The sequence below is a fragment of the Salvelinus alpinus genome, chromosome 4, assembly GCF_045679555.1.
Source record: "Salvelinus alpinus chromosome 4, SLU_Salpinus.1, whole genome shotgun sequence".
Lineage (NCBI taxonomy): Eukaryota > Metazoa > Chordata > Actinopteri > Salmoniformes > Salmonidae > Salvelinus > Salvelinus alpinus.
In genome coordinates, this window is record NC_092089.1 from 64261726 (window position 1) to 64287096 (window position 25371).

Sequence of the window (25371 nt, forward strand, 5' to 3'; positions counted from 1 at the left end):
GCCAGGGCGGATTTTAAATGCCTGATATACTCCCTCATTTAGCCACAGGACACACATAGTATTGACTGAGGACTGCGTCTGCTTCATTTTGGGGAAGACAAAGACAATAAAGTTAAGTCTCTCAGTGTTGACTTCCTTGCCTGTCTTGGACTCCAGATTAGTTGTGTGATGTTACACCCCTTGCCCCCCGTCATGAGATCTGGGTGAGACAGGCAAATCTGTTTGAAGGACGGCTTCGTCCCTCCAAAATCAAATTACAGGCCGCATGTGTCTCAAGGTCAGATGACATACATGTGTGGTGACTTTATTCCCGTGATAACTGATCCTGATTCAGTTTTACATTATTTGCTTGTTCAGGGGGATAAAGGGTTTGGAATGAGACATCGGTGTTCAGACAGACACTTGTTATTAGCCCCTCTCTGTTTTAGAGAGAAAGAAGAAAGGTGAAGCCATGGAAACACAGTGTTTCCAGCTATTTATTTGCTTAACCTTCAACTTCAAGTCTCCAATTGAAGTGGTCCTCATTAACTCTCGTATAAAGCAGTATGTTTGTTTTTTAGTCTAGTCTGTCAATGTGTTGTCAGCAACCTTGACAGAGATAAGCAATACAAGTCCACATAAAATGTGATAAAAATGGCAGACTACTTATACTTATTATTACAGATCACATGTTAATCATAGGTCTGCCATGATGAATATTGAATAATGTTTGCATGAATGGTCTTCAATGGTCTGGAGAGCCTCTTGAAAGTAGTGGGGTGACAATGGTTTGAATTGTGTGATTACTATCTCAGTGCTTACTTGGCAAGCAGTACTTGAATGAATTTACAGTATATCACGCATTTTCAACCAATGTATAAATTAATGAACAGGTAGGAACTATTTCTGAACTATTTTTCATCCGTATTACTAAATAAACCAATTAAAATATTTGGTGAACTACTGGACAGACTGTCCAGAAGATGAGCTAAATATGAAATGTAACTATTAATTTAATGAGATAACGCTGTAACCTGATTAGGGACAGTTGATGCCGTGCTGGTGCCCCCTGTCGACCATTGTGGGGCAGTGTTGTATAGCTCTGCAGAAAGAGGGACATTCTGACATTTCTCTCATCAGACAAGTCTGCAAAAACGGGAGAACGGAGCCCGGGTACAGGGAAAGCGAGATGAGGCGTCGTGTTTGCTTTGGTTGAATCCAAGTATTAATTCTACCAGATGCCGATTGAGAAGGTGAGTGTGACAAAGTACATCGTTTTCTGGTGCAAATGTTTTGGTCAAGACGAGCTGATCGCTGCTCAATCGTTCAACTACTAGCTCCGACTGGCTTGCTATCATCCACTCGCCTTGGCGCAGACTGAAAATGCAGCCACAGTTTTGGCCTGAATTTCCCATGAATTGAAAACGAAGCCCGGGTACAGAGTTGAATCTCACAGCAGTTTTTGGCTATTAAATAGTGGTACCAATGAAGGCCATTTGTATGAATTCTAGTCAAAGTTTTCCGCCTGGAATTGTGTCCGGGTGTTTGAATATCTGCATCAAGTAAGTGAAGCCCCGTGATACAACTTCGCACGAGCAAGATATTAACTTATTATTGTAACTTTGTGGCCTGTGAGTATCGTTAGGATTGATTGTAACTGTTCAGTAAGTCTACTTACCATTCTGAATGAGGGTACAGACAGAATCTGAAAACACTGTCGAAGTGGGAAAACAACCTGCTGTTGTCTTCATCTTTTGCAATGTTGCCGATTGGAATTATGCAAGAAAAAGTGTACATATATTTCCTTATTTTTATACCTAAAGATGGAGCACTTTGGACCACGTTTTTTTCTGACTGCACCCAACAATTCATTTTTAATTCAATAACGTTTCACGTGACAGTGGAAAGTTGGTTATGTAGGCTATGTCCCGCTAGGACTGACTGATGTGGAGGGAAGGCAGTAGTGATTAGGCTGCTACATCGTTTGTCTAGAAGAGCCTTCCTTCAAAGTAGCCAACTTCAGTATCTACCCAACATAGAATTTGAGAAACTGTAGGCTACATAACATCATTATGGTGATGATGATATACATGCACATGACTAAGAAGTACAAAGATATATATCATATATACGTTTATAAATGTTTACACATGTTTTTATACACACATTTTCCTATTGAGTCAAATTCAGACAGTTTCCATATAGAGAAATGCCAGTGCATTTTTTTTACGGCTGCTGCTGCTATGTGATCAAATCTCAGCATAACTTCATCCTACTGTGTTATTATAAAGGCTATGTAAGGCTGTTATAAGCATGTTGTAAACATGCTGCTGTGTGGACTAGAATGTAATGTTATTCATGGCTAGTTTAGGCTGATGGGAACCACAGTAGCCCCACAACATACCAGTTCTTGTATTTTTCCATGTCAGTGCCCCTCAAAGCCGTGCTCAGTAGTGATGGGTCAGCTCTAAGAGCCGGCTCTTGTAGCTGAACGTTGGGAGCCGGCTTGCATATCAGAAGATCCGAATCTATTTATACAGATAAAATTAAGATATGAATAATCAAAATATTTAAATGAATGGAATTAACTAATTCAAAGAACAAAAAAAAGAAATAAAGTAATATAGGCCTAAATGCTCAAGCGCACACACATTCGTTCAGACTGTCTGCTCAGACTAACAGCCTCACCTGTTGTTCCTGTCAATCAGACACGCAGTGTCAACCAATGAACCAAAGATGCGTGAGGGAGGGCCGAGTCAACTCACTCACAGTCACACACTTAGCATCCGAGGAGAGAGGAAGGACAACTGTGAAAACAACAGCTGGAAAATGAGTCGGAAGCACGGTAGCATTTGGATGCATTTTAATAATGTAGACTATGTTAGAGCACAGTGTAGAATTTGCCAAAACAAAATCTCATATAATGCCGGTTCTACGCACAACCTACACCGGCATATGCGAACTGTGCACCCGACTGTGAAGTTAGCTGTAGCGGAGCTTTGAGAAACTAGCGGGCCTGCTAGTGATAGTTGTGGAGCCAGCACCTCCACACGTGAAGATGTATCCATCAGTCAAGTAGGCCTACTCTGCGAACAACAGCAACGCATTCTTCTATGGACCAGTTTATGCCAAAGTCTATGTCTGTAGAAAAACAAGGCCAAATTGATATTGCATTGGCTAAAATGATTGCCACCGATTTCCAGCCATTTTCGATCGTGGAGGACAGAGGTTTTAGAAATTATAGCAATAGTCTAAATCCAATGTACACAATTCCAAACAGGAAAACCCTTTCAAAATCACTTATTCCACAACTGTACGAGAGCACACAGGCTTCAGTGCGGGAATAAGTCCAAAAAGCTACTGCAGTTTGCCTTACCACTGACTGCTGGACATCAAGGGTAACGAACCACTTCTAACATGTCGGTTACGTGTCACTTCATTGAAGATTTTTCGATGTCTAGCAGTCTTCTGGACTGCTTTGAGTTCATCGACAGACACACCTCAGAGAAATTGGCAGAAGAACTGTTGAGAGTGGTCAGAGAATGGCAAGTAGATGGAAAAGTGGTCTGTTGTGTTAGTGACAATGCAGCTAACATAACCAAAGCTATGAGAATGTCTAAATGGACCCATCACCCATGTCTTGCCCACACAATCAACCTGATTGTAAGAGATGCTCTGAAGGTGATGAAGTCCACTGTGGACAAAGTGAAAGCAGCTGTGGAATACTTCCACAGGAGCACAGTAGATGCTGAACAACTAAAGTCTACACAACGTCAGATGGGGCTGCCTGAGCTGAGGCCTAAACAAGACTGCACTACAAGGTGGAATTCAACATTTTATATGTCGAAGCGGTTTCTTGAGTCAAAGGATGCCATCATCTCTACCCTGGCCATTGTCAATGCACCTGTTGATGCTCTGACCCAAGAGGAATGGGAGGTGGTGGAGGAGGTGTGCGGAGTCCTGGAACCCTTTGAGCAGGTCACTGTGGAGATCAGTGGAGAGAGGTACAGTAAGCAGTTATTACTACATCATTATTTAATCCAGTATTATATATGTATATGAGCAGTTGATGCGAATGTAGTATCAGTAGACAAAACATTAACCTGAACTAATAAGTTACTGTTCTCTCTTTTCAGCTATGTGACAGCCTCAAAAATGATACTCCTGTGTAAGGGCCTGCAGCGAATCACAGCCAGCCTCCAGGGAGAAACAAATGTAACCACAGGACATGTGACAGAGTTGATGGACACCCTATGTACATCAATGGACAGAAAGTTCCACAGAATGGAATATAATCACGTACTATCAGAAACCGCTGCACTTGACCCCAGGTTTAAGAAGTAAGCCTTCAGTGATGCCAGAGATTGATAAGGCTCTTCAAAGAATAACCTCAGCAGCAGGGAGGGACAGCCCCAGCAGTCAGCTGGCTCAGGCACCAGGGCAACAGAAAGAAGAGGGATCAGATGGAGCAGAAGCACCAGCAGTAGTGCCACAAATGTCTGCTGTTTGGATGCTGTTTGACGAGAGAGCAACTGGGGAAGCAGCACGAAGGAATCCCTCAGTAGATGCCATAATGGATGTCTGATCTTATTTGGAGGAGCCCCTCCTCCAAAGATCTGCAGATACTCTGAGCTGGTGGAAGAACAAGGCCTCTGTCTACCAACGGCTTACTAAAGTCGTGACAGGGAGACTGCATCGTGGCCACATCCGTTCCCTCTGAGAGGGTCTTCTCGAAAATGGGACAAGTAATTACTGAGAGAAGAAACCGCATCAGCCCCTCGAAAGTGAGGCAGCTTGCATTTCTGAATGCAAATCTCTCATAAAAGCAAAATATGGTCAGCATTGCTGTGTGCTGCTGGTTATAACATGGCAATAAGAGAGAGAAAAGAGGGACCAGATTAATGTTTTAAGTGAGATGCTGCAGGTTTGCACATTGTTATTTATTTTTCTTTGATATGGTGTGATATTCTATTATTATGTTGTTCAGATTGTATTAGTTTTCAATTGTTACATTTATATGCACTTTGTTTATATACATTAAAAAAGTTATACTTTAAATGCACATGTGTAATAGCATCCTTCTTTTTTACATTTATTTCAATTTGTGGGATGCTGCAGTTTTGCTAATTGTTATTTATTTCTCTTTGATATGGTGCAATATTCTATTATTGCAACGCTCGTCTTCCTCCTCGTCTGAGGATGAGAAAGGATCGGACCAAAATGCAGCGTGGGTTGAATACATAATAATTTTAATAAGACGAAAATACACTTGAACAAACTACAAAATAATAAACGACGTTAACAGACCTGAACTTGAGAACACATAAAACAATGAACGCACGAACAGGAACAAACAAACGAACGAACGAACGAAACGAAACAGTACCGTGTGGTGAACAAACACAGACACAGCAACAATCACCCACAAACAAACAGTGAGAACAGCCTACCTTAATATGGTTCTCAATCAGAGGAAACGTAAAACACCTGCCCCTGATTGAGAACCATATCAAGCTAGTTGAATGAACCCAACATAGAAACACATAACATAGAATGCCCACCCAGCTCACGTCCTGACCAACTAAACAATACTAAACAAAGGAAATAAGGTCAGGAATGTGACAATTATGCTGTTCAGATTGTATTCGTTTTGAATGGTTAGATTTATATGCACTTTGTTAAATTCAAATGTTTAATAGCATTATTTTTCATAACACACCAATGCATTTTTAAATACATTGTGGTTAAGGTAAGAGTATGATTTCATTTAATAATTGAATTAGAATTGTTTTAACACCAATCATAGTCAAACTATCGCAAACTGTTTGACTTGAAAAAAATACAAAACATATTTGTTTTAAAGAGCCCGTTTAGGAGCCAAAAGAGACGTCCCTTTTTGGTGAGCTGAGCCGAACGAGCCGGCTCACTGAAAAGAGACGGAATGCCCATCACTAGTGCTCAGTGTGTGTGTGGGGGGGCCAACCCAGAACCCAGTCTATAGAACACAAGACTGCTGGCGGCACCCATAGACATGCAGTGGCTGCAGTGGCTGTTCCATAGTACTTCATCCTTTGGCTTCTCCCTCTCCATTAGTTTGTCCGCTGTATGCTCTTTGGCCAATTGATTGTAAGGGATACATTCATTAGATGTTTATATAGGATATTTATTCAGATTAGCCTAATGCTGACAATGTCCAATATGTTGAAATTTGATTTCTTGGAACAGATCAACGGAGTGGCATTTGGTACTGACTGGGAGAGTGTCGTAGAAGTAAACACATTTGGACAGTACAACTACAGCACAGCCCAGTATTAGTGACTCACCAGATCATATCAGTAAAACCTAGAGGAAAACCTTGAGAGTTGTTTGAATATAAAAAGGCAAGAGGTGGGACCAAGTCACTTATTCGAGTCACTAGTAAGTCTCAAGTCACACGGTCAGAGTCTCAAGTCGAGTCTAAAGTAGAACGGGTCGAGTCAAGTCCAAGTCGTGCAGTCTAAGAGCAAGTCAAGTCACAAGTTCAAATCAAGTAATAAAAAAAAATCTGTATGTGCAAAGTCTTGTTCAACTACAAATCTTTGAATATTTATTGAGGGTACCAGACAGCCTTTTTCATTATTTTGTCTAGAACACTTTTTGATTACGTAATAATACATTTTAACAACAAATTCCAAATGCATGCTTTTGTAAACTAGTAAACTATCAATTTCAAGAAATGTTGACATACCAAAAGACCAGTAGGTCTATGATAATAATTGTTGCTTGTGTAACCGATGTGAAATGGCTAGCTAGGTAGCGGTGGTGCGCGCTAGCAACCTTTCAGTCGGTGACGTCACTTGCTCGGAAACCTTGAAGTAGTGGTTCCCCTTGCTCTGCAAGGGCCGCGGCTTTTGTGGAGCGATGGGTAACGACGCTTCGTGGGTGACTGTTGTTGATGTGTGCAGAGGGTCCCTGGTTCGCACCCGTGTCGGGGCGAGGGGACGGTCTAAAGTTATACTGTTACACTTGCCCCATTGTTGGTGGGCATGCCAAGTAAACTGTTAATATTCTTGATCACCCCAAAAAATTTAAGCGGCATATTTATTGATGGCAATCCTCTCTCCCTAGAATTTGACGCCTGTACTGCACCCGATACTACACTGAAAAAAAATGAAGGTTTTAAATGGTTCTTCCTCAGCTCTTAAATGGATACTTTGAGTGTTCATTTAACTCTTGAATCAACACTAGAAATATTACACAGAAAAAATGAACAAGTAAACACTGGCCAATTTGCTTTGTGCTATGAAAGGGACACATCTGCAGGCTCTCTGTGTCCAGTATGAAGGAAGTGAGACGTAGTTTTGTGAGCCAATGCTAACTAGCATGAGCGCTAACACTAGTTAGCGATTGCACTAGTGCTAGTTAGCAACTTCCTTCAAACTGCATGCAGAGACATACAAATGGTATCCATGAGTTCATCTGACTCTGGGGTAGTAGATAAAGGGCATCATTGCCAACATTACGAAGTATCCCTTTGAGGTTCTTAGGAGAACTCTTACCCGAACAACCTTTGAGTTAAGTGTGGGGTTCTTGACATCTACGGTTCTTCAGAATTCTAAAAGACTCTTGAAATGTGTGGAAACCTGCAGATGTGTCCCTTTCATAGCACACAGCAAATTGGCCAGTGTTAACTTGTTGATTTTTGTGTGTGTAATATTTCTAGTGTTGATTTAAGAGTTAAATGAAAACTCAGTGGTTTAAAAGAACCCAAGTGTTGGTGTTAATATCCAGAGTTGAAACAAATCCACGCCCATCGTTATCATATTTCCCAGCATGCTCTATTGCAGGTTGATTTCTAGAATTGTTTGTTTCAATATCTGTGTTTTTCCATGTCCATACATTGATTAATTAATCTTATGCTACTCAAATATAAATAACATAACTTTTTCTAAACTATTCCAATCTGCTACTTGGACGTATTGCACATGCTACTGAAATGGTTGTTCCAGTTTAAATGTTTTAGGTAGCCTCATATCTTAGTCTTCCTAACCCAGGCAGTCATTCTGAATGCAGGTTGCGGATTAATAAAAGTTGGATATCCCCACTCTGGCTGGGTTCCAATAGGAATTACACATCACTTTGCAAGCCAGCATATACTGTATGTGACTCGCAGGCCTGATGTGGCCTGTAAACTATAAGTTTCGGGCTATTGTATTAGTAGCAATGGTAATCAAAATTGTTACGTTTTTAAAAACAATTTTAAGCAATGCAACAGTTGGACAATTGATGAAAATACTCAACTTTTGGAAGTTTTATATTTCATCAGAAATTGAATGAATTATAGCACATAACACATTTCACTGGTACAGACATGGAGTAAAGGGATTCAATCTATTGTCAAATGTAAAAAATGTTTTCTTAGAATGCACACACATATACATGTTCTTATTGTATCAGGTTTCTAAAATAATATTTTGTGTTAAAATAAAGACAATTATGTGCCTAATTTTCATAAACACACTGGTTGTATTTTCATATATTAATACATTTACATAAAGGGGTGGGACAAGGCTGCAACTACTGCAAAAACATGCTCTGTCTACCCTACCTGCACTCACCTGCACCGTCTAGACTGCCTCAATAATTAAGCATTTTGCTACACCCGCAATAACATCTGCTAAATATGTGTATGTGACCAATACATTTGATTTGAATTACTGTTGTTGTCACATTACTCTTGCATAATTCAATGTTTATCAAAAGCAGGATAACCTCGGATTAAAAATCAACACGCTGGCTCTAGATTACACCTAATATAAACATACTTTACATTGTTTGTGAGATCAGACATAATATCACTATAATCTTAGTGTTCATTTTTGGAAGTTGCTTTCATTTCAGCGCATCTAATTTGTAAACATTTCAACTCTATTAAATTATAATTGTTTTAAATTCCACAAAATGAACACCCATCAAATGAAAGTTCCCTTTCTCCTCTTTCTTGTGATGTAAGTGTTGATAAGGTGCGTTAAATCCCTGACTAAGTTTTAGCGTTCTTATAGGTTCAACGGAAAGACAATGTATTGCATTGAACCCATTTCAACCGATTACTGGGGTGTGTTTGACTGGTTACTACAAACATTCCCACAGTCGTAACGTTAACGGGAAAAAACGACAGGCACTAGCAAGAGTATGAACGAGTCGCAGGAGTAAAATGAAAGCAATCAATCCAGAGAGATTTAAGTGACAAGTGGATTTTGCACCTGAAACAGGAAATAGACGGCTGAAAAGACAGGTGGGCGGGGCATGCACGTTGCTAGTATTAGGGTAAAACTAGAAGGCCTTATAAAATATATTTATTGTCTTAAAGAATTTAATTTGAATGACAATCAATTCACTTAGGCTCTCACTTGGTGAAGGCCACAGGACTGAAAATGAATGAATGCAACAACATGTCTCTGTCACTAGCAAACACAGTCACGGGTGGTACTGGTAACTCTAAAATTCACTTAAAAGGCACCCTGGGGTATATGCAAATAAGGGGGCTTTGACACCAAAATTGGTTTGAAGTGTTTTTCTGAACTCTGGTGCATTTACACCCTTTAGTTCAGTCCGTTTGGTTTGGTGTGAACACATTAGCCGCACTCGGGATCGTACTAAACAACACACTGTGGTTCGCTCAAAAAGGGTGGTCTCGTTGCGATTCAATTCCTACATGGTGCAGTCAGATCTCTGCAGGTGAGAACGCAGTCGGGACCAAACACGGCAAAAGAACCAGTGTCGCGCAGTATTATTGGTTGTTTGATTGCGAGGCATTTGATGAAATGCACGCAGCATCATAATTTGATATCTCTGAAACATTCTCTGAGTAGCAGCTCATTTCTGAATGCATCGGATGCAGGTTAGAGGGCTATACCAGGGATAATAGGCTACTGAATATACCCTATTCACATCGCATTTAGAGCGGCTATTGCATTGTTTCATCCCGCATGTTGTTTGAAGGTCAAAGCGAAAGTAATATGAAGATTGGGACACACGCATTTTTGTCCAATAAACAAATTACTTGCATGGACACCTGGTTTTGTTTAGGGGTTTTTAATTTGTTTGACATTTGGCAATGTGTAAACAAACGGACCCCCAAAAAATAAATAACACTATGTAACAAATGATCTAACTCTGAATCGAACAATAGCTCAAAACTATGTGTGAAAACGCCACAAGGCTTAAAACCCTACAGCAGGGCTATTCAATAGAAATAACATTCCTGGTTTGGGATTTTTGTATGGTTCTTCAAAGAACGCAGCATCAAAGAACCATTTTTTGGTTCTTCAAAGAACCATCCCATTTATGGTTCATTGGTTCCCCTATGGCATTGCTCTCAAGAACCTTATTTGGTTCCAACTTGCACCTTTAGTTTTAAGAGTGTAGCTGTAGGCCTACAGCAAATCAGAAATCTGTTCGCGAGCTCAATTGTTTTCAAACTTTTTGACCTGTGACCCCTAAAAAGGAGAGATTCAAAGCTCGCGACCCTCGCGCAGGCGCACAGGGCTAACGCCCGCACGATGGCTGCGCCAATGTAGCCTGTCATTACAGCTATAAAGCATGATGCATTTTCAAAATGCAAGATACAGATTTTGCGCTGAAAGTCATTCATGTTAGCAGTCAATATCAACTAGGGATATCATGTCACACTGTCACTTCTCTGGACTCCAGAGCAAGCAGGATCACACGGCCTGGGTTGCAGGATCGAATGCAAAGCATGATATGTGCAGCATTTTTCTTCCTCACAAATATGGTAATTCATTTGCCAGAATATGTTACATGTTCATCCCATAAGTATTGAAGGTAGTGTGATGTTACAGCTATCTTTAGTGGCTTAGCCAGTACCACCACTGAGGTATATCATTTTAACCCACCCAAACTAGGCCTATGTGAAATAGGAAAATGATTAATGAAATCACCAGGTAGCCTATTATTCTGGCAAAGATGTGTCCATAGTAGATTGCTAAACTGTATTTAAATGGATAATATTAATGTAGGTAGGCTTCTCTGTTTTTGTCAGGCAAACCCGGAGAAAATTAAACAAGCGCTTTTTGGTCACAATTAAGTTTGGTTATGTGTGCCCGCCTTTGCATGCCAATTAGAGTGTTGGGCCAGTAACCAAAAGGTTGCCTGATCGAATCCCCGAGCTGACAAGGTAAAAATCTGTCGTTCTGACCCTGAGCAAGGCAGTTAACCCACTGTTCCCCGGGCGCCGAAGACGTGGATGTTGATTATGGCAGACCCCCGCACCTCTCTGATTCCTAGAGGTTGGGTTAAATGCAGAAGACACATTTCAGTTGAATGCATTCAGTTGTACACCTGACTAGGTATCCCCCTTTCCCAATGCTGATGACTGATCATTGGTCAACAGTCAAGCGGTACAATTTTGGGGTTCTGAAGCACAGATTAGTTGTTGTTGAAACAAGAATTTGGTGCTGTGCCGTAGGCCGATGTTAGTGACCAGATCGAATAAGCAAAGGTATAAATATAAAATGTATTCAATTGAGATTTTGTGTCACTAACCCACACAGGTTATTTTGGAATTTTGTTTGTAGAAATGTCTTGAAATGAATGAATATGTAAATAAGTATTCAACTCCTTTGTTATGGCAAGCCTAAATAAGTTCAGGAGTAAAAATGTGCTTAACAAATCGATTTCATAAGTTGCATGTACTCATTCAGTGTTCAATAATAGTGGTTAACATGATTTTTTAATAACTACCCCATCTCTGTACCCCACACTTACAATTATCTGTAAGGTCCCTCAATTGAGTAGTGACTTTCAAGCACAGATTCAAGCACAAACACCAGGGAGATTTTTCAATGCCTCGCAAAGAAGGACACCGATTGGTTAGATGTGTAAAAAACAGACGCCGAATATCCCTTTTGAGCATGGTGAAGTCATTAATTAGACTTTGGATGGTGTATCAATACACCCAGTCACTACAAAGATACAGGCATTCTTTCTAACTCAGTTGCCGGAGAGGAAGGAAACTGCTCAGGGATTTCACCCTGAAGTCAATGGTGATTTTAAAACAGTTAGAGTTTTTAATGGTTGTGATATGAGAACTGAGGATAGATCAACAACAGTGTAGTTACTCCACAATACTAACCTAAATGACAGAGTGAAAAGAAGGAAGCCTGTACAGAATAAAAAAAGATTCCAAAACATGCATCCTGTTTGCAACAAGGCACTTAAGTAATACTGTGAAAAATGTGGCAAATAAATTTACTTTTTGTTCTGAAAAGAAAGTATTATGTTTGGGGCAAACACAACACGTTACTTAGTACCACTCTTCATATTTTCAAGTATGGTAGTGGTTGTATCATGTTATGGGTATGCTTGTCATCGGCAAGGACAAGGGAGTTTTTTAGGATAAAAATAAATGGCAAAATCCTAGAGGAAAACCTGGTTGAGTCTGCTCTCCAACACACTGGGAGAAGAATTCACCTTTCAGCAGGACAATAACCTAAAACACAAGGCCACATCTACACTGGAGTTGCTTACCAAGATGACATTGAATGTTCCTGAGTGGCCTAGTTACAATTTTGACTTAAATCAGCTTGAAAATCTATAGCAAGACAGATTTTTGGCAGTCACAGTGTGTGTGTGTGTGTGTGTGTATGTGTGTGTGTGTGTGTGTGTGTGTGTGTGTGTGTGTGTGTGTGTGTGTGTGTGTGTGTGTGTGTGTGTGTGTGTGTGTGTGTGTGTGTGTGTGTGTGAACGCTCCAGTATGCAGTATGTGGTGGTGGTGGTGGATCAGATTACTGAACGATTAGCCACGGCCTCCTCTCCCTCAGCAGCCCAGGCCCAGGGAAATGATTTTCCACTGTCATAATTCCCCCACTGAATTATCCTGCCCAGTGACTCATACACACATCATATAGGCCTAGTTAGTAGTTACTGTGGGGATGACACTCACTCAGGAGAAGGAAGATAGATGAGATGAGGTAAACCCATGGTTATGGTCATGACTCATGCTCGGAAGGACGCAATTGACTATATTGTCAGAATTCCTGAGCACAGTACATGAGTAATGCATTCTTAATCAAGGGTTAAAGTAGTAGCTTCATTCCCAGGACGGCTGGTGTGTTAGGAACTAGTGACAATGTTAGGCCTAGGTTTAGTGGTAAAACATTTGATTTGTGGTCAGAAAGTTCCGTACTTCGGTTTCTCATATAGCTAGGAGACAAGCCCCCTGATGAGGTGTTGATGACCCAGTATGATGTCCTCTCAGGCTGGGGCTGATTTGGGGTGTGGGAGACTGGGAGTGGAAGTGAATGTGGCTGAAGTGAAGTGACGTGAAGTTCCAGAAACAGAATGGCTTTGAAATCCAACCCAGCCGTTGTGTCCACATCTCGTCACCACTCCGCCGCCGCCAGGAACACATGTCACAGGCCGTCGGAGCCTCTGGAGGAATTTCCGCTCGTTGGAAAGTTAGGAGGGGGGGCTCAGGCGGGCAGGGGAGAGATAGAGATAGGGGAGAGGCGGAGGTGAGTTTCCAAGGTGTTGCTCCTCTGGGCTGGGATCGGATACATTCTAGAGACTCCTCTAGCCGGCGATAATGAAGGTATGGGGTGTAGCGTTACACCACATCGCACATGATAGGATGGTGAGGGCTGGGAAAGTGAGAGGAGAGCAATTTCGTCCTTGTAGTTCTATGTAGCTCCAGCTTCCTGTAAGGGACGAGAAGACCTTCCAAAGAGACAGTATAGGCATATAGGCTCACCTATATGTTGCGTTCCCCTGTTTCTGATTCACCTTGCTTTACAGTTTATACTACAATCTTTCCACTGTCATAGAGTAGGCAAATTTAAGTAGTTTGAGAAGTGTAAGATACATTTCATGTGAAGTGTAACCGAATAACATTCTGATTCATTATACCGGTGTCAATATCGCTAAGATTACATGCTCATGTTTGTGTCTGTTTTGCCTGTATAGGCTACATGACCTCTCTATATCTAAGGCTGGGGTTAGCTGAGGTCCTATACGTTTCTTCCGTGACAAACAGGCTGTGTAAAAGCACTTTTGAAATGAAGAAGAAGAGCTGAATAATAGATAGATAAAGAACTTAAAGCCATGTAGACTGGCCTATATTATCGGTGTTCAAACCCCCAGCGGCCTGCTGTTTCTTCCCTAGCCCCCCCCCCCCCCCCTCTCTCTCTCTCTGCTATGAAAGGTTATTATATGCAAGATGTAAAATGTTGGCTGTTTTATTTAGTGGTTTAAAAACAAGCTGGCTGGATGTTAATGGGCTTCACCTTAGTGTTTGGCGCTTGCCCTGGGGGCATGGTTACATTCACACAGCGTGGGAGCAGCACTCCACAGCTAGCAGCGCTACAATAGCTGTTAGTGAAGGTATTTCAGAGTACGAGAGAGTCTGGTAATGGGAATGAGCCACTTCACCGCTGGATGCTATGATCGTGTCCTCAAGTGCTATCGGTTACCAGATCGGATGAGTTATGGTTTGTGGATACATTTTGCCATTAATTGTGTATGCGTGTGTGTGTTGTGTACCTCGTCGGTGTGTGTGTCTGTAGGTACGGGGATTTGAGACTCAGGGTAATGGTTAGTGTGGGTATGTAGGGGGACAGGTGGAGAGTAGAGGGTACTCCTCGGCTCTCCTTTGTTTACCCAGTTGGCCCCTGCACATTGATACTTCACACACCCAGATAGGCCTCACACTCTGAGCTGTAGAACTGTCCACGTGCAAACAAACCACCATGGCCTTAAAAGATCTTCCTGTCTGAATGTTCCTCTCTCTCTCTGTCTCTTTCCCTTCCCCGGTCTCTGCTCTGTGAGCGTATAGGTTAAACCATTTCAGAGTGACTGCTTCATAAGGAAGTGCATCAGCGATGTTGTCCCCACAGTGAAAATGTGCTGCTTTCTCAACCAAAAACTCTGGATGAACAGAGTTACGTGCCAAGTTAAAGGACAGGGTCGACGCACATAAGGCTATAGTAGCTAACCCTGAGGCTATGAACACGTACAAGAAGTCCTATACGACCTCTGCAGAGCCACCAAACATGCGAGAAGACAATACAGGAATAAGGTGGGATCCTACTACACCAGCTCTGACACTCGTAGCATGTGGCAAGGACTACAGTCTTTTACGGATTATAAAAGAGGACCTAGCCGTGAGCTACATGATGTCTCTACCAGACGATTTGAATGTTTATCATGCACGCTTCGACAAAAACAACAGAGAGCCTTGCATGAGGGCTCTGCTGATCCAGAGGACTGGGTGATCCTGCCTTCCGAGGCTAACATTAAAAAAAAAAAAAATCATAATAATGATCTATTTCACCTTTATTTAACCAGGTAGGCCAGTTGAGAACAAGTTCTCATTTACAACTGTGACCAAGCAGTGCGACAAAAACAACAACACAGAGTTACACATGGGATAGACAAACGTACAGTCAATAACACAATAGAAAAATCTGTATACAGTGTGAGCAAATGAAGTAAGGAGGTAAGGCAATAAATAGGCCAATAGTGGCAAAGTAATTACAATTTAGCCATTTACACTGGAGTGATATATGTGCAGATGAGGATGTGCAAGTAAAAATACTAGTGTGCAAAAGAGCAGAAAAACAAATATGAGGTAGGTGGTTGGTTGGATGGGCTATTTATAGATGGGTTGTGTACAGTTGCAGTGATCGGTAAGCTGCTCTGACAGCTGACGCTTAAAGTTAGTGAGGGAGATATACGTCTCCAACTTCAGTGATTTTTGCAATGTGTTCCAAATCAAATGTATTTATATAGCCCTTCTTACATCAGCTGATATCTCAAAGTGCTGTACAGAAACCCAGCCTAAAACCCCAAACAGCAAGCAATGCAGGTGTAGAAGCACGGTGGCTAGGAAAAACTCCATAGAAAGGCTAAAACCTAGGAAGAAACCTAGAGAGGAACCAGGCTATGAGGGGTGGCCAGTCCTCTTCTGGCTTTGCCGGGTGGAGATTATAACAGAACATGGCCAAGATGTTCAAATGTTCATAAATGACCAGCATGGTCAAATAATAATAATCACAGTAGTTGTCGAGGGTGCAGCAAGTCAGCACCTCAGGAGTAAATGTCAGTTGGCTTTTCATAGCCGATCGTTAAGAGTATCTCTACCGCTCCTGCTGTCTCTAGAGAGTTGAAAACAGCAGGTCTGGGACAGGTAGCACGTCCGGTGAACAGGTCAGGGTTCCATAGCCGCAGGCAGAACAGTTGAAACTGGAGCAGCAGCATGGCCAGGTGGACTGGGGACAGCAAGGAGTCATCATGCCAGGTAGTCCTGAGGCATGGTCCTAGGGCTCATGTCCTCCGAGAGAGAGAAAGAAAGAGAGAATTAGAGAGAGCATACTTAAATTCACACAGGACAACGGATAAGACAGGAGAAGTACTCCAGATATAACAAACTGACCCTAGCCCCCCGACACAAACTACTGCAGCATAAATACTGGAGGCTGAGACAGGAGGGGTCAGGAGACACTGTGGCCCCATCCAATGATACCCCCGGACAGGGCCAAACAGGAAGGATATAACCCCACCCACTTTGCCAAAGCACAGCCCCCACACCACTAGAGGGATATCTTCAACCACCAACTTACCATCCTGAGACAAGGCCGAGTATAGCCCACAAAGATCTCCACCACGGCACAACCCAAGGGGGGGCTAGGGACGGCATGAAAGAGCTCCAGTAAGCCAGTGACCCCTGTAATAGGGTTAGAGGCAGAGAACCCCAGTGGAGAGAGGGGAACCGGCCAGGCAGAGACAGCAAGGGCGGTTCGTTGCTCCAGAGCCTTTCCGTTCACCTTCACACTCCTGGGCCAGACTACACTCAATCATATGACCCACTGAAGAGATGAGTCTTCAGTAAAGACTTAAAGGTTGAGATCGAGTCTGCGTCTCTCACATGGGTAGGCAGACCATTCCATAAAAATGGAGCTCTATAGGAGAAAGCCCTGCCTCCAGCTGTTTGCTTAGAAATTCTAGGTACTATTAGGAGGCCTGCGTCTTGTGACCGTAGCGTACGTGTAGGTATGTACGACAGGACCAAATCGGAAAGATAGGTAGGAGCAAGCCAATGTAATGCTTTGTAGTTTAGCAGTAAAACCTTGAAATCAGCCCTTGCATTAACAGGAAGCCAGTGTAGGGAGGCTAGCACTGGAGTAATATGATCCAATTTTTTGGTTCTAGTCAGGATTCTAGCAGCCGTATTTAGCACTAACTGAAGTTTATTTAGTGCTTTATCCGGGTAGCCGGAAAGTAGAGAATTGCAGTAGTCTAACCTAGAAGTAACAAAAGCATGGATACATTTTTCTGCATAATTTTTAGACAGAAAGTTTCTGATTTTTGCAATGTTACGTAGATGGAAAAAAGCTATCCTTGAAACGGTCTTGATATGTTCGTCAAAAGTGAAATCAGTGTCCAGAGTAACGCCGAGGTCCTTCACAGTTTTATTTGAGATGACTTTACTTTTAAGTTTAAAAGTAGAACGTTTGCAGCCATTCACTTCCTTATGTCTGAAACACAGGCTTCTAGCGAGGGCAATTTTGGGGCTTCACCATGTTTCATTGAAATGTACAGCTGTGTGTCATCCTATGTCATCATATGTTTTCGAATGACATCCCCAAGAGGTAAACTATATAGTGAAAACAGTGGTCCCAAAACGTAACCTTGAGGAACACCGAAATGTACAGTTGATTTGTCAGAGGACAAACCATTCACAGAGACAAACTGATATCTTTCCGACAGATAAGATCTAAACCAGGCCAGAAGTTGTCCGTGTAGACCAATTTGGGTTTCCAATCTCTCCAAAAGAATGTGGTGATCGATGGTATCAAAGGCAGCACTAAGGTCTAGGAGCACGAGGACAGATGCAGAGCCTCGGTCTGACGCCATTAAAAGGTCATTTACCACCTTCACAAGTGCAGTCTCAGTGCTATGATGGGGTCTAAAACTAGACTGAAGCATTTCGTATACATTGTTTGTCTTCAGGAAGGCAGTGAGTTGCTGCGCAACAGCTTTTTCTAAATTTTTTGAGAGGAATGGAAGTTCGATATATTCGATTTAGGGCGATAGTTTTTTTATTTTCTGGGTCAAGGTTTGGCTTTTTCAAGAGAGGCTTTATTACTGCCACTTTTAGTGAGTTTGGTACACATCCGGTGGATAGAGAGCCGTTTATTATGTTCAACATAGGAGGGCCGAGTACAGGAAGCAGCTCTTTCAGTAGTTTAGTTGGAATAGGGTCCAGTATGCAGCTTGAAGGTTTAGAGGCCATGATTATTTTCATCATTGTGTCAAGAGATATAGTACTAAAACACTTAAGTGTCTCTCTTGATCCTAAGTCCTGGCAGAGTTGTGCAGACTCAGGACAGCTGAGCTTTGGAGGAATACGCAGATTTAAAGAGGAGTCCGTAATTTGCTTTCTAATGATCATGATCTTTTCCTCAAAGAGGTTCATGAATTTATTACTGCTGAAGTGAAAGCCATCCTCACTTTCCAGTCATTGGCAGCAGAGAACTGGAAGGAAAGGTGGCCAAAGTAGGTGATGCTTTGGGCATGACCACTGAAATATACCTTCTGGAGCACGTGCTACGGGTGGGAGTTGCTATCTTGACCAGTGAGCTGAGATAAGGCGGAGCTTTACCTAGCAAAGACTTATAGATGACCTGGAGCCAGTGGGTTTGGCGATGAATATGTAGCGAGGACCAGCCAACGAGAGCATACAGGTCGCAGTGGTGGGTGGTATATGGGGCTTTGGTGACAAAACGGATGGCACTGTGATAGACTGCATTCAATTTGCTGATTAGAGTGTTGGAGGCTATTTTGTAAATGACATCGCCGAAATCAAGGATCGGCAGGATGGTCAGTTTTACGAGGGTATGTTTGGCAGCATGAGTGAAGGAGGCTTTGTTGCGAAATAGGAAGCCAATTCTAGATTTAACTTTGGATTGGAGATGCTTAATGTGCGTCTGGAAGGAGAGTTTACAAAGAATGATGTTTCCACCTCCATGCTTCACGGTTGGGATGGTGTTCTTGGGGTTGTACTCATCCTTCTTCTTCCTCCAAACACGGCGAGTGGAGTTTAGTTCAAAAAGCTCTATTTTTGTCTCATCAGACCACATGACCTTCTCCCATTCCTCCTCTGGATCATCCAGATGGTCATTGGCAAACTTCAGACGGGCCTGGACATGTGCTGGCTTGAGCAGGGGGACCTTGCGTGTGCTGCAGGATTTTAATCCATGACGGCGTAGTGTGTTACTAATGGTTTTCTTTGAGACTGTGGTCCCAGCTCTCTTCAGGTCATTGACCAGGTCCTGCCGTGTAGTTCTGGGCTGATACCTCACCTTCCTCATGATCATTGATCTTGCATGGAGCCCCAGACCGAGGGTGATTGACCGTCAACTTGAACTTCTTCCATTTTCTAATAATTGCGCCAACAGTTGTTGCCTTCTCACCAAGCTGCTTGCCTATTGTCCTGTAGCCCATCCCAGCCTTGTGCAGGTCTACAATTTTATCCCTGATGTCCTTACACAGCTCTCTGGTCTTGGCCATTGTGGAGAGGTTGGAGTCTGTTTGATTGAGTGTGTGGACAGGTGTCTTTTATACAGGTAACGAGTTCAAACAGGTGCAGTTAATACAGGTAATGAGTGGAGAACAGGAGGGCTTCTTAAAGAAAAACTAACAGGTCTGTGAGAGCCGGCATTCTTACTGGTTGGTAGGTGATCAAATACTTATGTCATGCAATAAAATGCAAATTAATTACTTAAAAATCATACAATGTGATTTTCTGGATTTTTGTTTTAGATTCCGTCTCTCACAGTTGAAGTGTACCTATGATAAAAATTACAAACCTCTACATGCTTTGTAAGTAGGAAAACCTGCAAAATTGTCAGTGTATCAAATACTTGTTCTCCCCACTGTATATTCTTAATTCCATTCCTTTAAATGTGTGTATTGTTGTGAAATTGTTAGATATTACTGCACTGTTGGAGCTAGAAACACAAGCATTTCGCTACACCCGCAATAGCATCTGCTAATCATGTGTATGTGACAAATAAAATAGGATTTGATTTGATTGATATATATATGTCCTAGCCTACCTCTTTCAGGTAATACATTCAAGGCAGTGTTAGCCTTATATTTAGCTAATTAATGATGGGTTATGCGTAATAAGCTTCTAACTTATAGGCTCTGTCTCTTGCGCTATACGAAAGCACTTGTGCTCCGCTGGCCTCTCTCCTTAAAAAACGCTCCGTAGCTCTTGGAGTCAACATGTAGCAAAAGCAAGACTAGAAAGGCTTGCTGGACATTATTTTTTAGCATTTTTTATACCAATAGACTATTCGAAGAAGGATGCAAGTTATTTTTTGCAGAATGCTAAATACAGCAGCCAATAGAACTCACGGGTAGTTTAAAAGCCGAGCGAACACACAATGACGGTAGGCTATAGCAGTCATTTATTCAGACCCATAACTATTCAATCAATCTTCGTGAAGAGAACTGTAAGTCTTCTGCATCTAAATCTAGTCTTTTATTATTCAAGGATGTCATTAGAATGATAAAGATAAAGACAACAAAACGTATTTCATTTAACTGTGAGGAAGGAATGAAGCAACAATGGAAAAAGAGGAGGCAGGGTAATAATAATTATGATAATTATGATAGGTATACAGTATATGCGTCAGCCTACGAATGAAACAAATAAGCCCTATTATATTTCAAAATTAAAATCAAATTCGCTAGCCTATACTTGTAACCTTGTAGGCCGCATGTGCTGCACCAGAATCGCACGTTCTCTTCTGCTTTAAACGATGTGAGTAATTCTAGTCCATATAATACAATACAGTACAGTAATACAGTTCACACTCAAAACGATTAGCCTACTGGAGCTAGTTTCATTTATTTACCGAACGGAGCAGATAGCTAGCTACGTCTATGGGCTTTGATGTTTTTCTGTCATGCGTAATGTGCAGTAGTCTTTATCATACAGTGTATTATGAAGGTATTCAGATCCATTCACTTATTCCACATCGTTACTTTACAGTCTTATTCTAAAATGATTCAATTGTTTTTCCCCCCTCAATCTACCCCATAATGACAAAGCAAAAACGTATATTTTTACATTTGATCAAATTTATATCAAATTATAAACTGAAATATCACATTTACGTAAGTATTCATACCCTTTACTCAGTACTTTGTTGAAGCACCTTTGGCAGCGACTACAGCCTTGAGTCTTCTTGGTTATGATGATACAAGCTTGGCACATCTGTATTTGGAGAGTTTCTCCCATTCTTCTCTGCAGATCCTCTCAAGCTCTGTCTGGTTGGATGGAGAGCGTTTGACAAGTTTGCCAATGACCATCTGGATGATCCAGAGGAGGAATGGGAGAAGGTCATGTGGTCTGAGACAAAAATATAGCTTTTTGGTCTAAACTCCACTCGCCGTGTTTGGAGGAAGAAGAAGGATGAGTACAACCCCAAGAACACCATCCCAACCGTGAAGCATGGAGGTGGAAACATCATTCTTTGGGGATGATTTTCTGCAAAAGGGGACAGGACGACTGCACCGTATTGAGGGGAGGATGGATGGGGCCATGTATCGCGAGATCTTGGCCAACAACCTCCTTCCTCAGTAAGAGCATTGAAGATGAGTCGTGGCTGGGTCTTCCAGCATGACAATGACCCGAAACACACAGCCAGGGCAACTAAGGAGTGGCTCCGTAAGAAGCATCTCAAGGTCCTGGAGTGGCCTAGCCAGTCTCCAGACCTGAACCCAATAGAACATCTTTGGAGTGAGCTGAAAGTCCGTATTGCCCAACGACAGCCCCGAAACCTGAAGGATCTGGAGAAGGTCTGTATGGAGGAGTGGGACAAAATCCCTGCTGCAGTGTGTGCAAACCTGGTCAAGAACTACAGGAAACGTATGATCTCTGTAATTGCAAACAAAGGTTTCTGTACCAAATATTAACTTCTGCTTTCCTGATGTATCAAATACTTATGTCATGCAATAAAATGCAAATTAATTACTTAAAAATCATACAATGTGATTTTCTGGATTTTTGATTTAGATTCCGTCTCTCACAGTTGATGTGTACTTATGAAAAACATTACAGACCTCTACATGCTTTGTAAGTAGGAAAACCTGCAAAATCGGCAGTGTATCAAATACTTGTTCTCCCCACTGTATAAATATTTGAGCGAGCAGTGTCAGAGCGTCATAGACTAAGATACAGTAGTATAGGACATAATACAGTGTATACATATGAGATGAGTAATGCAAAATATGCAAACATTATTAAAGTGACTAGTGTTCCATTATTAAATCTAGACCAGAATGATCTATTTTGGATGCAATTTGAATGGAGTTCATGGAGAGAGCGAGTCTGTGAGAGAGTGCTTGCGCGCGCACTGATTTAAAGCGAAGATATTCGACTGATGGGCTGTTTTAAATCTACAGCAGCAATTAAAACAAGTATAATCTTTACAATTAAAGAGCAAGGTGACCCCCCGAAAGCCAGATGGAGATGTGTAAATTAGATTAGATGCGCATTCGGTCTTTATATTATTGTAGCATAGGAAAAAAATGACCATGATGAGAGGATAAGTCTACATCCATTGTGAACTGCACTCCATACTGAGACGGGCTGTCTGTCCCCACCCTGAGCGTTGATTCATCATGCGGAGACCGTAGAGAAGCAAGATTTAGACATTGCATATCATTTAACAGTTCCATTTCACACCATGCTGTTCATATAAATAATTTACCGGTGTCTCGCAGTTATTTATCCCTGGAAAAGGAAGTGGTTTTAGGCGGTAAATCCCGGTAAATCTCGGTAACCGAGTTTCTGCCATTCAACCCCAGTGCTTATGCCCCTCCTGTACTCCCTGTTTGCCCCTGACTCCAACTCCATCATCAAGTTTGCTGGTGACAAAACAGTGGTTGGCCTGATCACTGGCGGCGATGAAACGGCCTACTTTTGTAAAAGTGTGTGCTGACTCTTTATCCAGCAATGACATCATTCACAAGGCAGGCAGTTCGCTGAGGCAGTAGATCATCTTTTGGAGGGATGTGAGAGAGAGACCAAATAAGTGAATGAATAAAGTTTTTGGTGGCAATCAGCTTTGAAATGTTTTGCTATGGTTTTCATATTATTACAAACAAAGTACTACGGTAGTGAATTGATGTTAGCTTTAGCAGTCAGCAAGGAAAGTTAGCCTACAAAGCTGCAAGCTACCGGTATCTTCCTCCATTTTAAAGTGAACAGTAATTAACAGTTTGAACAGTTCTACATGCCGTGTCACATTATTCAAGTGTGTTAACTTCTGTCAAGCATGAGTGGGGAGCTAATATGTGACTCATTTCAGGAAACGAGGCATATGGCGCACGGGACTACTTCACAGGATCAATGCATTTTCTGGCAGAAATACCATCTGGAACATGTGAACTTTCATGTGCCTTAATAACACAATTGTATGACATCTGTAAATACGAATAAAATTATTAAATTACGTGCCTAGTTGGTTTAGCCACAAATAAATACAGAAACCTTCCCGCTAGCGATGATCGGCTGAGATAATGAGTGGGCTGGACATGCCGAGAGATGAGTTTGGATTGATCTGCCATGTAGCGTGCTTCTGTCTATAATATGAGGTGGTCAGCATGTGTAGGCAATCCTTTGTTACGTGGCTTTTTTTGAATATATCACGTAATAGAACTGCATCATTTTGCTTTCCACTTTCTGGAGGACCGAGTTTTGAAGTCAGTGGAATTAGAGCATGATAGCTAAGGAGATGGAGAACATTTGCCCGTTTGATTGCAATTATGCAGACAGATTCAAAAAGAGAACACACAGAAGGCTCTTGTATAAAACACCTGTCTCCGGATTACATCTTCAAACTAAGGGCAACCATGGCATCTGTGTCAGAGGGAGAAGCGTACATCCATTTATACGGGTAAGAGAATCTAGCTAGCTACATTTTCAGATATTACACGTTTCAAATTTTGTCAGTCGTTTTCATTTCAAGTTAAAGTGTACTGTTAGCGCTCTGGATAACATATAAACAGCCTAACCAGCTCAACTAGGGCAAGTAAAATGGTGAGAGTGAGCTGTTCTCTCATTTGTGTCTGGAAGTAGCTAGCAAGATAGCCAACGTTAGCCAGTTAGCTTGGGTGCTTGACTGCTGTTAGGTCAGAATGCTCGGATCAACCCTACTTTTCGACCAGAGCGTCTAGTGTGCGCTCGGAACGCTCCGAGAGCGAAACGTTCTGAGTTTAGAAACTGACAATCTGACGATGCTCTGAGTTTACGAATGCCCAGAGCACACTCTGGCATTCCAGATTAAATTTACGAACACACCCGTAGTATAAGCCAGCCTTTAGTCTTGAAATCTTTGGTTGTTTAGTACATAGCCTCACATGTGGATCCTTAAAGTTATGGGTGGGGCTAAAGCTTAAGAGGGTGTGAACGACACTTAATGGTTGTAGACAAAGAAGAGCTCTCCAGTAGGTGTCCCAAAACATTCAAGGGCCATTTTCTCAAAAGTGAGGTTATAAGTTTATCAACTTTCAAAGCAGAATTACTTTCCCATTGTTCCTCAACTGTAGTGTATGATATACTATTTTCTAGCTCTACTTTTATCCAATGTAAAAAACACCATTTCAAATGTTGCTACATAAGACCAAATCGAGCCGGTCGGTCACATATGAAGCAGCCCAGACTCCCAGTGCAGGCTAGCAGTCAGTAAGTGGACCAGGCACGGTGCACGTTATAATAAGGGGTTGGCTGTGTTGATAGACAGGCTTAATCCGTGAGACACATTTGACAGAAGTACCGAAAGTAACACAAATTTTAGTACCCAGCCATTTCAATGTTCTAATATTGAAAAAGTAATACCGTATACCGTGCAACACTAGCAAACAGCACATACACTGCTGCAAGAATTGATTGATTAGAGTGATTAATATTACCATTCGATGCTGCTATATTGTTTATTACTATTTTTATTACCATAAGTATTCTGCTACCAGCTAGCGCTGGGCGATATGGACGAAAATCCAGGTCGCGATAAATTGCCTGAATTGATGGAATAATGATAAATAGAACGATATGTTTATAACATTAATGTGCACCACTTTTGTCCCATTAACAATCACACATATTAGCAAACTTATTTCATTTAAAACTTCACATTTCTCTAGTACAGGCTACTTATCGTGATGAACGATATCAGCAAAATGCCTGCGATAAGTGATCAGTGTGGTCGGTGTCGATCATTTATCGTGCCAGCTCCACTACCAGCCACTTTAATCCCTGTTTACATGTACATTCCTTCTTCAATCACTCCAGTACCCCTGCACATTGTAATAACGGTATTT

The 25371-nt window shown here is 41.8% G+C and overlaps 1 protein-coding gene across 2 annotated transcripts in view; it reads left to right on the plus strand.

Moving 5' to 3' along the window:
* The first annotated feature begins 1069 nt into the window (after positions 1 to 1069).
* Positions 1070 to 25371, plus strand: part of LOC139574124 (bifunctional heparan sulfate N-deacetylase/N-sulfotransferase 1-like) — a 104079-nt gene continuing 79777 nt past the window's right edge. The window contains exon 1 of one of the 2 annotated variants that reach the window (XM_071398316.1): positions 1070 to 1232. The gene's annotated coding sequence lies outside the window, so the exon portion shown is untranslated. The remainder of the gene's footprint in view (positions 1233 to 25371) is intronic. The other variant, XM_071398317.1, reaches the window with a different exon arrangement.